The following is a 19,549-nucleotide window of genomic DNA, read 5'->3' as shown; positions in this document are numbered from 1 at the left end:
ACCCATTATGACATCATCGACCCTTTATGACATCATCGACCCTTTGTGACATCATCGACCCATTATGACATCATCGACCCATTATGACACCATCGACCCATTATGACATCATCGACCCAATATGACATCATCGACTCATTATGACATCATCGACCCTTTATGACATCATTGACCCTTTATGACATCATCGACCCATTATGACATCATAGACCCATTATGACATCATCGACCCATTATGACATCATCGACCCTTTATGACATCATCGACCCATTATGACATGATCGACCCATTATGACATCATCGACCCTTTATGACATCATCGACCCATTATGACATGATCGACCCATTATGACATCATCGACCTTTTCATCGACCCATTATGACATCATCGACCCATTATGACATCATCGACCCATTATGACATCATCGATCCTTTATGACATCATCGACCCATTATGACATGATCGACCCATTATGACATCATCGACCCATTATGACATCATCGACCCATTATGACATCATCGACCCATTATGACATCATAGACCCATTATGACATCATCGACCCATTATGACATCATCGACCCTTTATGACATCATCGACCCATTATGACATCATAGGCCCATTATGACATCATCGACCCATTATGACATAATCGACCCAATATGACATCATCGACTCATTATGACATCATCGACCCTTTATGACATCATCGACCCTTTATGACATCATCGACCCATTATGACATCATCGACCCATTATGACATCATCGACCCTTTATGACATCATCGACCCATTTTGACATCATCGACCCATTATGACATCATCGACCCTTTATGACATCATCGACCCATTATGACATCATCGACCCTTTATAACATCATCGACCCATTATGACATCATCGACCCTTTATGACATCATCGACCCATTATGACATCATCGACCCATTATGACATCATCGACCCTTTATGACATCATCGACCCTTTATGACATCATCGACCCATTATGACATCATCGACCCATTATGACACCATAGACCTATTATGACATCATCGACCCATTATGACATCATAGACCCTTTATGACATCATCGACCAATTATGACATCATCGACCCATTATGACATCATAGACCCATTATGACATCATCGACCCATTATCACATCATCGACCCATTATGACATCATCGACCCATTATGACATCATCGACCCATTATGACATCATCGACCCATTATGACATCATCGACCCATTATGACATCATCGACCCATTATGACATCATCGACCCATTATGACATCATAGACCCATTATGACATCATCGACCCATTATGACATCATCGACCCATTATGACATCATCGACCCATTATGACACCATCGACCCATTATGACATCATCGACCCAATATGACATCATCGACTCATTATGACATCATCGACCCTTTATGACATCATCGACCCTTTATGACATCATCGACCCATTATGACATCATAGACCCATTATGACATCATCGACCCATTATGACATCATCGACCCTTTATGACATCATCGACCCATTATGACATCATCGACCCATTATGACATCATCGACCCATTATGACATCATCGACCCATTATGACATCATCAACCCTTTATGACATCATCGACCCATTATGACATCATCGACCCTTTATGACATCATCGACCCATTATGACATCATCGACCCTTTATGACATCATAGACCCATTATGACATCATCGACCCATTATGACATCATCAACCCATTATGACATCATCGACCCATTATGACATCATCGACCCATTATGACATTATCGATCCATTATGACATCATCGACCCATTATGACATCATCGACCCATTATGACATCATCGACCCATTATGACATCATCGACCCAATATGACATCATCGACTCATTATGACATCATCGACCCATTATGACATCATTGACCCAATATGACATCATCGACTCATTATGACATCATCGACCCTTTATGACATCATTGACCCTTTATGACATCATCGACCCATTTTGACATCATAGACCCATTATGACATCATCGACCCATTATGACATCATCGACCCTTTATGACATCATCGACCCATTATGACATCATCGACCCATTATGACATCATCGACCCATTATGACATCATCGACCCATTATGACATCATCGACCCTTTATGACATCATCGACCCATTATGACATCATCGACCCTTTATGACATCATCGACCCATGATGACATCATCGACCCATTATGACATCATCGACCCATTATGACATCATCGACCCATTATGACATCATCGACCCATTATGACATCATCGACCCATTATGACATCATCAACCCTTTATGACATCATCGACCCATTATGACATCATCGACCCATTATGACATCATCGACCCATTATGACATCATCGACCCATTATGACATCATCGACCCATTATGACATCATCGACCCATTATGACATCATAGACCCATTATGACATCATCGACCCATTATGACACCATCGACCCATTATGACATCATCGACCCAATATGACATCATCGACCCTTTATGACATCATCGACCCATTATGACATCATCGACCCATTATGACACCATCGACCCATTATGACATCATCGACCCATTATGACATCATCGACCCATGATGACATCATCGACCCTTTATGACATCATCGACCCATTATGACATCATCGACCCATTATGACACCTTCGACCCATTATGACATCATCGACCCAATATGACATCATCGACTCATTATGACATCATCGACCCTTTATGACATCATCGACCCTTTATGACATCATCGACCCATTATGACATCATAGACCCATTATGACATCATCGACCCATTATGACATCATAGACCCATTATGACATCATCGACCCATGATGACATCATCGACCCTTTATGACATCATCAACCCATTATGACATCATCGACCCATTATGACATCATCGACCCATTATGACATTATCGACCCTTTATGACATCATCGATCCATTATGACATCATCGACCCATTATGACATCTTTGACCCATTATGACATCATAGACCCATTGTGACATCATCGACCCTTTATGACATCATCGACCCTTTATGACATCATCGACTTATTATGACATCATCGACCCTTTATGACATCATCGACCCATGATGACATCATCGACCCATTATGACATCATCGACCCATTATGACATCATCGACCCTTTATGACATCATCGACCCATTATGACATCATCGACCCATTATGACATCATCGACCCTTTATGACATCATCGACCCATTATGACATCATCGACCCTTTATGACATCATCGACCCATTATGACATCATCGACCCTTTATGACATCATCGACCCATTATGACATCATCGACCCATTATGACATCATCGAACTTTTATGACATCATCGACCCATTATGACATCATAGACCCTTTATGACATCATCGACCAATTATGACATCATCGACCCATTATGACATCATAGACCCATTATGACATCATCGACCCATTATCACATCATCGACCCATTATGACATCATCGACCCATTATGACATCATCGACCCATTATGACATCATCGACCCATTATGACATCATCGACCCATTATGACATCATCGACCCTTTATGACATCATCGACCCATTATGACACCATCGACCCATTATGACATCATCGACCCAATATTACATCATCGACTCATTATGACATCATCGACCCTTTATGACATCATCGACCCTTTATGACATCATCGACCCATTATGACATCATCGACCCATTATGACATCATCGACCCTTTATGACATCATCAACCCATTATGACATCATCGACCCATTATGACATCATCGACCCTTTATGACATCATCGACCCATTATGACATCATCGACCCATTATGACATCATCGACCCTTTATGACATCATCGACCCATTATGACATCATCGACCCATTATGACATCATCGACCCTTTATGACATCATCGACCCATTATGACATCATCGACCCATTATGACATCATCGACCCATTATGACATCATCGACCCTTTATGACATCATCGACCCATTATGACATCATCGACCCATTATGACATCATCGACCCATTATGACATCATAGACCCATTATGACATCATCGACCCATTATGACATCATCGACCCATTATGACATCATCGACCCTTTATGACATCATCGACCCATTATGACATCATCGACCCATTATGACATCATCGACCCTTTATGACATCATCAACCCATTATGACATAATCGACCCATTATGACATCATCGACCCTTTATGACATCATCGACCCATTATGACATCATCGACCCTTTATGACATCATCGACCCATGATGACATCATCGACCCTTTATGACATCATCAATCCATTATGACATCATCGACACATTATGACATCATCGACCCCTTATGACATCATCGACCCATTATGACATCATCGACCCATTATGACATCATCGACCCATTATGACATCATAGACCCATTATGACATCATCGACCCATTATGACATCATCGACCCATTATGACATCATCGACCCTTTATGACATCATCGACCCATTATGACATCATCGACCCATTATGACATCATCGACCCTTTATGACATCATCAACCCATTATGACATCATCGACCCATTATGACATCATCGACCCTTTATGACATCATCGACCCATTATGACATCATCGACCCTTTATGACATCATCGACCCATTATGACATCATCGACCCATTATGACATCATCGACCCAATATGACATCATCGACTCATTATGACATCATCGACCCTTTATGACATCATCGACCCTTTATGACATCATCGACCCATTATGACATCATCGACCCTTTATGACATCATCGACCCATTATGAAATCATCGACCCATTATGACATCATAGACCCATTATGACATCATCGACCCATTATGACATCATAGACCCATTATGACATCATCGACCCATTATGACATCATCGTCCCATTATGACATCATCGATCCATTATGACATCATCGACCCTTTATGACATCATCGACCCATTATGACATCATAGACCCATTATGACATCATCGACCCATTATGACATCATCGACCCTTTATGACATCATCGACCCATTATGACATCATCGACCCATTATGACATCTTTGACCCATTATGACATCATCGACCCATTATGACATCATCGACCCAATATGACATCATCGACTCATTATGACATCATCGACCCTTTATGACATCATAGACCCATTATGACATCATCGACCCATTATGACATCATCGACCCATTATGACATCATCGACCCATTATGACATCATCGACCCATTATGACATCATCGACCCATTATGACATCATCGACCCTTTATGACATCATCGACCCATTATGACATCATAGACCCATTATGACATCATCGACCCATTATGACATCATAGACCCATTATGACATCATAGACCCATTATGACATCATCGACCCATTATGACATCATCGACCCTTTATGACATCATCGACCCATTATGACATCATCGACCATTTATGACATCATCGACCCATTATGACATCATCGACCCATTATGACATCATCGACCTTTTATGACATCATCGACCCATTATGACATCATCGACCCATTATGACATCATAGACCCATTATGACATATTCGACCCATTATGACATCATCGACCCTTTATGACATCATCGACCCATTATGACATCATCGACCCATTATGACATCATCGACCCATTATGACATCATCGACCCTTTATGACATCATCGACCCATTATGACATCATCGACCCATTATGACATCATCGACCTTTTATGACATCATCGACTCATTATGACATCATCGACCCATTATGACATCATCGACCCATTATGACATCATCGACCCATTATGACATTTTTGACCCATTATGACATCATTGACCCATTATGACATCATCGACCCTTTATGACATCATCGACTCATTATGACATCATCGACCCTTTATGACATCATCGATCCTTTATGACATCATCGACCCATTATGACATCATCGACCCATTATGACATCATAGACCCATTATGACATCATCGACCCATTATGACATCATCGACCCTTTATGACATCATCGACCCATTATGACATCATCGACCCATTATGACATCATCGACCCATTATGACATCATCGACCCATTATGACATCATCGACCCTTTATGACATCATCGACCCATTATGACATCATCGACCCTTTATGACATCATCGACCCATTATGACATCATCGACCCATTATGACATCATCGACCCATTATGACATCATCGACCCATTATGACATCTTTGACCCATTATGACATCATCGACCCTTTATGACATCATCGACCCATTATGACATCATCGACCCATTATGACATCATCAACCTTTTATGACATCATCGACCCATTATGACATCATCGACCCATTATGACATCATCGACCCATTATGACATCATCGACCCATTATGACATCTTTGACCCATTATGACATCATCGACCCATTATGACATCATCGACCCAATATGACATCATCGACTCATTATGACATCATCGACTCTTTATGACATCATCGATCCTTTATGACATCATCGACCCATTATGACATCATCGACCCATTATGACATCATCGACCCATTATGACATCATCGACCCATTATGACATCATCGACCCTTTATGACATCATCGACCCATTATGACATCATTGACCCATTATGACATCATCGACCCTTTATGACATCATCGACCCATTATGACATCATCGACCCATTATGACATCATCGACCTTTTCATCGACCCATTATGACATCATCGACCCATTATTACATCATCGACCCATTATGACATCATCGACCCATTATGACATCATCGACCCATTATGACATCATCGACCCATTATGACATCATCGACTCATTATGACATCATCGTTTCTTTATGACATCATCGACCCTTTATGACATCATCGACCCATTATGACATCATCGACCCATTATGACATCATCGACCCATTATGACATCATCGACCCATTATGACATCATCGACCCTTTATGACATCATCGACCCATTATGACATCATCGACCCATTATGACATCATCGACCCTTTGTGACATCATCGACCCATTATGACATCATTGACCCATTATGACATCATAGACCCATTATGACATCATCGACCCATTATGACATCATCGACCCTTTATGACATCATCGACCCATTATGACATCATCGACCCATTATGACATCATCGACCTTTTATGACATCATCGACCCTTTATGACATCATCGATCCTTTATGACATCATCGACCCATTATGACATCATCGACCCATTATGACATCATAGACCCATTATGACATCATCGACCCATTATGACATCATCGACCCTTTATGACATCATCGACCCATTATGACATCATCGACCCATTATGACATCATCGACCCATTATGACATCATCGACCCTTTATGACATCATCGACCCATTATGACATCATCGACCCATTATGACATCATCGACCTTTTATGACATCATCGACCCATTATGACATCATCGACCCATTATGACATCATCGACCCATTATGACATCTTTGACCCATTATGACATCATCGACCCATTATGACATCATCGACCCAATATGACATCATCGACTCATTATGACATCATCGACCCTTTATGACATCATCAATCCTTTATGACATCATCGACCCATTATGAAATCATCGACCCATTATGACATCATAGACCCATTATGACACCATCGACCCATTATGACATCATCAACCCTTTATGACATCATCGACCCATTATGACATCATCGACCCATTATGACATCATCGACCCATTATGACATCATCGACCCTTTATGACATCATCGACCCATTATGACATCATCGACCCATTATGACATCTTTGACCCATTATGACATCATCGACCCATTATGACATCATTGACCCATTATGACATCATCGACCCAATATGACATCATCAACTCATTATGACATCATCGACCCTTTATGACATCATTGACCCTTTATGACATCATCGACCCATTATGACATCATCGACCCATTATGACATCATCGACCCATTATGACATCATCGACCCTTTATGACATCATCGACCCATTATGACATCATCGACCCATTATGACATCATCGACCCTTTATGACATCATCGACCCATTATGACATCATCGACCCATTGTGACATCATTGACCCTTTATGACATCATCGACCCATTATGACATGATCGACCCATTATGACATCATAGACCCATTATGACATCATCGACCCATTATGACATCATCGACCCATTATGACATCATCGACCCATTATGACATCATAGACCCATTATGACATCATCGACCCATTATGACATCATCGACCCTTTATGACATCATCGACCCATTATGACATCATAGGCCCATTATGACATCATCGACCCATTATGACATCATCGACTCAATATGACATCATCGACTCATTATGACATCATCGACCCTTTATGACATCATCGACCCTTTATGACATCATCGACCCATTATGACATCATCGACCCATTATGACATCATCGACCCATTATGACATCATCGACCCATTATGACATCATCGACCCTTTATGACATCATCGACCCATTATGACATCATCGACCCATTATGACATCATCGACCCTTTGTGACATCATCGACCCATTATGACATCATAGACCCATTATGACATCATCGACCCATTATGACATCATCGACCCTTTGTGACATCATCGACCCATTATGACATCATTGACCCATTATGACATCATAGACCCATTATGACATCATCGACCCATTATGACATCATCGACCCTTTATGACATCATCGACCCATTATGACATCATCGACCCTTTATGACATCATCGACCCATTATGACATCATCGACCCATTATGACATCATCGACCTATTATGACATCATCGACCCATTATGACATCTTTGACCCATTATGACATCATCGACCCTTTATGACATCATCGACCCATTATGACATCATCGACCCATTATGACATCATCAACCTTTTATGACATCATCGACCCATTATGACATCATCGACCCATTATGACATCATCGACCCATTATGACATCATCGACCCATTATGACATCTTTGACCCATTATGACATCATCGACCCATTATGACATCATCGACCCAATATGACATCATCGACTCATTATGACATCATCGACCCTTTATGACATCATCGATCCTTTATGACATCATCGACCCATTATGACATCATCGACCCATTATGACATCATCGACCCATTATGACATCATCGACCCATTATGACATCATCGACCCTTTATGACATCATCGACCCATTATGACATCATTGACCCATTATGACATCATCGACCCTTTATGACATCATCGACCCATTATGACATCATCGACCCATTATGACATCATCGACCTTTTCATCGACCCATTATGACATCATCGACCCATTATTACATCATCGACCCATTATGACATCATCGACCCATTATGACATCATAGGCCCATTATGACATCATCGACCCATTATGACATCATCGACCCAATATGACATCATCGAGTCATTATGACATCATCGTTTCTTTATGACATCATCGACCCTTTATGACATCATCGACCCATTATGACATCATCGACCCATTATGACATCATAGACCCATTATGACATCATAGGCCCATTATGACATCATCGACCCATTATGACATCATCGACCCAATATGACATCATCGACTCATTATGACATCATCGACCCTTTATGACATCATCGACCCTTTATGACATCATCGACCCATTATGACATCATCGACCCATTATGACATCATCGACCCATTATGACATCATCGACCCATTATGACATCATCAACCCATTATGACATCATCGACCCATTATGACATCATCGACCCATTATGACATCATAGACCCATTATGACATCATCGACCCATTATGACATCATCGACCCATTATGACATCATCGACCCTTTATGACATCATCGACCCATTATGACATCATCGACCCATTATGACATCATCGACCTTTTATGACATCATCGACCCATTATGACATTATCGACCCATTATGACATCATCGACCCATTTTGACATCTTTGACCCATTATGACATCATCGACCCATTATGACATCATCGACCCATTATGACATCTTTGACCCATTATGACATCATCGACCCATTATGACATCATCGACCCAATATGACATCATAGACTCATTATGACATCATCGACCCTTTATGACATCGTCGATCCTTTATGACATCATCGACCCATTATGACATCATCGACCCATTATGACATCATAGACCCATTATGACATCATCGACCCAATATGACATCATCGACCCTTTATGACATCATCGACCCATTATGACATCATCGACCCATTATGACATCATCGACCCATTATGACATCATCGACCATTTATGACATCATCGACCCATTATGACATCATCGACCCATTATGACATCATCGACCTTTTATGACATCATCGACCCATTATGACATCATCGACCCATTATGACATCATAGACCCATTATGACATATTCGACCCATTATGACATCATCGACCCTTTATGACATCATCGACCCATTATGACATCATCGACCCATTATGACATCATCGACCCATTATGACATCATCGACCCTTTATGACATCATCGACCCATTATGACATCATCGACCCATTATGACATCTTTGACCCATTATGACATCATCGACCCATTATGACATCATTGACCCATTATGACATCATCGACCCAATATGACATCATCGACTCATTATGACATCATCGACCCTTTATGACATCATTGACCCTTTATGACATCATCGACCCATTATGACATCATCGACCCATTATGACATCATAGACCCATTATGACATCATCGACCCATTATGACATCATCGACCCTTTATGACATCATCGACCCATTATGACATCATCGACTCATTATGACATCATCGACCCATTATGACATCATTGACCCATTATGACATCATAGACCCATTATGACATCATCGACCCATTATGACATCATCGACCATTTATGACATCATCGACCCATTATGACATCATCGACCCATTATGACATCATCGACCTTTTATGACATCATCGACCCATTATGACATCATCGACCCATTATGACATCATAGACCCATTATGACATATTCGACCCATTATGACATCATCGACCCTTTATGACATCATCGACCCATTATGACATCATCGACCCATTATGACATCATCGACCCTTTATGACATCATCGACCCATTATGACATCATCGACCCATTATGACATCTTTGACCCATTATGACATCATCGACCCATTATGACATCATTGACCCATTATGACATCATCGACCCAATATGACATCATCGACTCATTATGACATCATCGACCCTTTATGACATCATTGACCCTTTATGACATCATCGACCCATTATGACATCATCGACCCATTATGACATCATAGACCCATTATGACATCATCGACCCATTATGACATCATCGACCCTTTATGACATCATCGACCCATTATGACATCATCGACTCATTATGACATCATCGACCCATTATGACATCATTGACCCATTATGACATCATAGACCCATTATGACATCATCGACCCATTATGACATCATCGACCCTTTATGACATCATCGACCCATTATGACATCATCGACCCATTATGACATCATCGACCCTTTATGACATCATCGACCCATTATGACATCATCGACCCATTATGACATCATCGACCTTTTATGACATCATCGACCCATTATGACATCATCGACCCATTATGACATCATCGACCCATTATGACATCATCGACCCATTATTACATCTTTGACCCATTATGACATCATCGACCCATTATGACATCATCGACCCAATATGACATCATCGACTCATTATGACATCATCGACCCTTTATGACATCATCGATCCTTTATGACATCATCAACCCATTATGACATCATCGACCCATTACGACATCATAGACCCATTATGACATCATCGACCCATTATGACATCATCGACCCTTTATGACATCATCGACCCATTATGACATCATCGACCCATTATGACATCATCGACCCTTTATGACATCATCGACCCATTATGACATCATCGACCCATTATGACATCATCGACCTTTTATGACATCATCGACCCATTATGACATCATCGACCCATTATGACATCATCGACCCATTATGACATCATCGACCCATTATGACATCTTTGACCCATTATGACATCATCGACCCATTATGACATCATCGACCCAATATGACATCATCGACTCATTATGACATCATCGACCCTTTATGACATCATCGATCCTTTATGACATCATCGACCCATTATGACATCATCGACCCATTATGACATCATAGACCCATTATGACATCATCGACCCATTATCACATCATCGACCCAATATGACATCATCGACTCATTATGACATCATCGACCCTTTATGACATCATCGACGCTTTATGACATCATCGACCCATTATGACATCATAGGCCCATTATGACATCATCGACCCATTATGACATCATCGACCCAATATGACATCATCGACTCATTATGACATCATCGACCCTTTATGACATCATCGACGCTTTATGACATCATCGACCCATTATGACATCAAAGGCCCATTATGACATCATCGACCCATTATGACATCATCGACCCAATATGACATCATCGACTCATTATGACATCATCGACCCTTTATGACATCATCGACCCTTTATGACATCATCCACCCATTATGACATCATCGACCCATTATGACATCATCGACCCATTATGACATCATCGACCCTTTATGACATCATCGACCCAATATGACATCATCGACTCATTATGACATCATCGACCCTTTATGACATCATCGACCCTTTATGACATCATCGACCCATTATGACATCATAGGCCCATTATGACATCATCGACCCATTATGACATCATCGACCCAATATGACATCATCGACTCATTATGACATCATCGACCCTTTATGACATCATCGACCCTTTATGACATCATCGACCCATTATGACATCATCGACCCATTATGACATCATCGACCCATTATGACATCATCGACCCTTTATGACATCATCGACCCTTTATGACATCATCGACCCATTATGACATCATCGACCCATTATGACATCATCGACCTTTTATGACATCATCGACCCATTATGACATCATCGACCCATTATGACATCATCGACCCATTATGACATCATCGACCCTTTGTGACATCATCGACCATTATGACATTATTGACCCATTATGACATCATAGACCCATTATGACATCATCGACCCATTATGACATCATCGACCCTTTATGACATCATCGACCCATTATGACATCATCGACCCTTTATGACATCATCGACCCATTATGACATCATCGACCCATTATGACATCATCAACCTTTTATGACATCATCGACCCATTATGACATCATCGACCCATTATGACATCATCGACCCATTATGACATCATCGACCCATTATGACATCTTTGACCCATTATGACATCATCGACCCATTATGACATCATCGACCCAATATGACATCATCGACTCATTATGACATCATCGACCCTTTATGACATCATCGATCCTTTATGACATCATCGACCCATTATGACATCATCGACCCATCATGACATCATAGACCCATTATGACATCATCGACCCATTATGACATCATCGACCCTTTATGACATCATCGACCCATTATGACATCATCGACCCATTATGACATCATCGACCCTTTATGACATCATCGACCCATTATGACATCATCGACCCATTATGACATCATCGACCTTTTATGACATCATCGACCCATTATGACATCATTGACCCAATATGACATCATCGACCCATTATGACATCTTTGACCCATTATGACATCATCGACCCATTATGACATCATCGACCCAATATGACATCATCGACTCATTATGACATCATCGACCCTTTATGACATCATCGACCCTTTATGACATCATCGACCCATTATGACATCATAGGCCCATTATGACATCATCGACCCATTATGACATCATCGACCCAATATGACATCATCGACTCATTATGACATCATCGACCCTTTATGACATCATCGACCCTTTATGACATCATCGACCCATTATGACATCATCGACCCATTATGACATCATCGACCCTTTATGACATCATCGACCCATTATGACATCATCGACCCATTATGACATCATCGACCCTTTGTGACATCATCGACCCATTATGACATCATTGACCCATTATGACATCATTGACCCATTATGACATCATAGACCCATTATGACATCATCGACCCATTATGACATCATCGACCCTTTATGACATCATCGACCCATTATGACATCATCGACCATTTATGACATCATCGACCCATTATGACATCATCGACCCATTATGACATCATCGACCTTTTATGACATCATCGACCCATTATGACATCATCGACCCATTATGACATCATAGACCCATTATGACATATTCGACCCATTATGACATCATCGACCCTTTATGACATCATCGACCCATTATGACATCATCGACCCATTATGACATCATCGACCCATTATGACATCATCGACCCTTTATGACATCATCGACCCATTATGACATCATCGACCCATTATGACATCATCGACCTTTTATGACATCATCGACCCATTATGACATCATCGACCCATTATGACATTTTTGACCCATTATGACATCATTGACCCATTATGACATCATCGACCCTTTATGACATCATCGACTCATTATGACATCATCGACCCTTTATGACATCATCGATCCTTTATGACATCATCGACCCATTATGACATCATCGACCCATTATGACATCATAGACCCATTATGACATCATCGACCCATTATGACATCATCGACCCTTTATGACATCATCGACCCATTATGACATCATCGACCCATTATGACATCATCGACCCATTATGACATCATCGACCCATTATGACATCTTTGACCCATTATGACATCATCGACCCATTATGACATCATCGACCCAATATGACATCATCGACTCATTATGACATCATCGACCCTTTATGACATCGTCGATCCTTTATGACATCATCGACCCATTATGACATCATCGACCCATTATGACATCATAGACCCATTATGACATCATCGACCCAATATGACATCATCGACCCTTTATGACATCATCGACCCATTATGACATCATCGACCCATTATGACATCATCGACCATTTATGACATCATCGACCCATTATGACATCATCGACCCATTATGACATCATCGACCTTTTATGACATCATCGACCCATTATGACATCATCGACCCATTATGACATCATAGACCCATTATGACATATTCGACCCATTATGACATCATCGACCCTTTATGACATCATCGACCCATTATGACATCATCGACCCATTATGACATCATCGACCCATTATGACATCATCGACCCTTTATGACATCATCGACCCATTATGACATCATCGACCCATTATGACATCTTTGACCCATTATGACATCATCGACCCATTATGACATCATTGACCCATTATGACATCATCGACCCAATATGACATCATCGACTCATTATGACATCATCGACCCTTTATGACATCATTGACCCTTTATGACATCATCGACCCATTATGACATCATCGACCCATTATGACATCATAGACCCATTATGACATCATCGACCCATTATGACATCATCGACCCTTTATGACATCATCGACCCATTATGACATCATCGACTCATTATGACATCATCGACCCATTATGACATCATTGACCCATTATGACATCATAGACCCATTATGACATCATCGACCCATTATGACATCATCGACCCTTTATGACATCATCGACCCATTATGACATCATCGACCCATTATGACATCATCGACCCTTTATGACATCATCGACCCATTATGACATCATCGACCCATTATGACATCATCGACCTTTTATGACATCATCGACCCATTATGACATCATCGACCCATTATGACATCATCGACCCATTATGACATCATCGACCCATTATGACATCTTTGACCCATTATGACATCATCGACCCAATATGACATCATCGACTCATTATGACATCATCGACCCTTTATGACATCATCGATCCTTTATGACATCATCAACCCATTATGACATCATCGACCCATTACGACATCATAGACCCATTATGACATCATCGACCCATTATGACATCATCGACCCTTTATGACATCATCGACCCATTATGACATCATCGACCCATTATGACATCATCGACCCTTTATGACATCATCGACCCATTATGACATCATCGACCCATTATGACATCATCGACCTTTTATGACATCATCGACCCATTATGACATCATCGACCCATTATGACATCATCGACCCATTATGACATCATCGACCCATTATGACATCTTTGACCCATTATGACATCATCGACCCATTATGACATCATCGACCCAATATGACATCATCGACTCATTATGACATCATCGACCCTTTATGACATCATCGATCCTTTATGACATCATCGACCCATTATGACATCATCGACCCATTATGACATCATAGACCCATTATGACATCATCGACACATTATCACATCATCGACCCAATATGACATCATCGACTCATTATGACATCATCGACCCTTTATGACATCATCGACGCTTTATGACATCATCGACCCATTATGACATCATAGGCCCATTATGACATCATCGACCCATTATGACATCATCGACCCAATATGACATCATCGACTCATTATGACATCATCGACCCTTTATGACATCATCGACGCTTTATGACATCATCGACCCATTATGACATCAAAGGCCCATTATGACATCATCGACCCATTATGACATCATCGACCCAATATGACATCATCGACTCATTATGACATCATCGACCCTTTATGACATCATCGACCCTTTATGACATCATCGACCCATTATGACATCATCGACCTATTATGACTTCATCGACCCATTATGACATCATCGACCCTTTATGACATCATCGACCCAATATGACATCATCGACTCATTATGACATCATCGACCCTTTATGACATCATCGACCCTTTATGACATCATCGACCCATTATGACATCATAGGCCCATTATGACTTCATCGACCCATTATGACATCATCGACCCAATATGACATCATCGACTCATTATGACATCATCGACCCTTTATGACATCATCGACCCTTTATGACATCATCGACCCATTATGACATCATCGACCCATTATGACATCATCGACCCATTATGACATCATCGACCCTTTATGACATCATCGACCCTTTATGACATCATCGACCCATTATGACATCATCGACCCATTATGACATCATCGACCTTTTATGACATCATCGACCCATTATGACATCATCGACCCATTATGACATCATCGACCCATTATGACATCATCGACCCTTTGTGACATCATCGACCATTATGACATTATTGACCCATTATGACATCATAGACCCATTATGACATCATCGACCCATTATGACATCATCGACCCTTTATGACATCATCGACCCATTATGACATCATCGACCCATTATGACATCATCGACCCTTTATGACATCATCGACCCATTATGACATCATCGACCCATTATGACATCATCGACCTTTTATGACATCATCGACCCATTATGACATCATCGACCCATTATGACATCATCGACCCATTATGACATCATCGACCCATTATGACATCTTTGACCCATTATGACATCATCGACCCATTATGACATCATCGACCCAATATGACATCATCGACTCATTATGACATCATCGACCCTTTATGACATCATCGATCCTTTATGACATCATCGACCCATTATGACATCATCGACCCATCATGACATCATAGACCCATTATGACATCATCGACCCATTATGACATCATCGACCCTTTATGACATCATCGACCCATTATGACATCATCGACCCATTATGACATCATCGACCCTTTATGACATCATCGACCCATTATGACATCATCGACCCATTATGACATCATCGACCTTTTATGACATCATCGACCCATTATGACATCATTTACCCAATATGACATCATCGACCCATTATGACATCTTTGACCCATTATGACATCATCGACCCATTATGACATCATCGACCCAATATGACATCATCGACTCATTATGACATCATCGACCCTTTATGACATCATCGACCCTTTATGACATCATCGACCCATTATGACATCATAGGCCCATTATGACATCATCGACCCATTATGACATCATCGACCCAATATGACATCATCGACTCATTATGACATCATCGACCCTTTATGACATCATCGCCCCTTTATGACATCATCGACCCATTATGACATCATCGACCCATTATGACATCATCGACCCATTATGACATCATCGACCCTTTATGACATCATCGACCCATTATGACATCATCGACCCATTATGACATCATCGACCCTTTGTGACATCATCGACCCTTTGTGACATCATCGACCCATTATGACATCATTGACCCATTATGACATCATAGACCCATTATGACATCATCGACCCATTATGACATCATCGACCCTTTATGACATCATCGACCCATTATGACATCATCGACCATTTATGACATCATCGACCCATTATGACATCATCGACCCATTATGACATCATCGACCTTTTATGACATCATCGACCCATTATGACATCATCGACCCATTATGACATCATAGACCCATTATGACATATTCGACCCATTATGACATCATCGACCCTTTATGACATCATCGACCCATTATGACATCATCGACCCATTATGACATCATCGACCCTTTATGACATCATCGACCCATTATGACATCATCGACCCATTATGACATCTTTGACCCATTATGACATCATCGACCCATTATGACATCATTGACCCATTATGACATCATCGATCCAATATGACATCATCGACTCATTATGACATCATCGACCCTTTATGACATCATTGACCCTTTATGACATCATCGACCCATTATGACATCATCGACCCATTATGACATCATAGACCCATTATGACATCATCGACCCATTATGACATCATCGACCCTTTATGACATCATCGACCCATTATGACATCATCGACCCATTATGACATCATCGACCCTTTATGACATCATCGACCCATTATGACATCATCGACCCTTTATGACATCATCGACCCATTATTACATCATCGACCCATTATGACATCATCGACCCATTATGACATCATCGACCCATTATGACATCATCGACCCATTATGACATCATCGAC

The sequence above is a fragment of the Anomaloglossus baeobatrachus genome, unplaced genomic scaffold (assembly GCF_048569485.1).
Source record: "Anomaloglossus baeobatrachus isolate aAnoBae1 unplaced genomic scaffold, aAnoBae1.hap1 Scaffold_46, whole genome shotgun sequence".
NCBI classification, from domain to species: Eukaryota; Metazoa; Chordata; class Amphibia; order Anura; family Aromobatidae; genus Anomaloglossus; species Anomaloglossus baeobatrachus.
Note: the sequence above shows the minus strand (reverse complement) of the source record.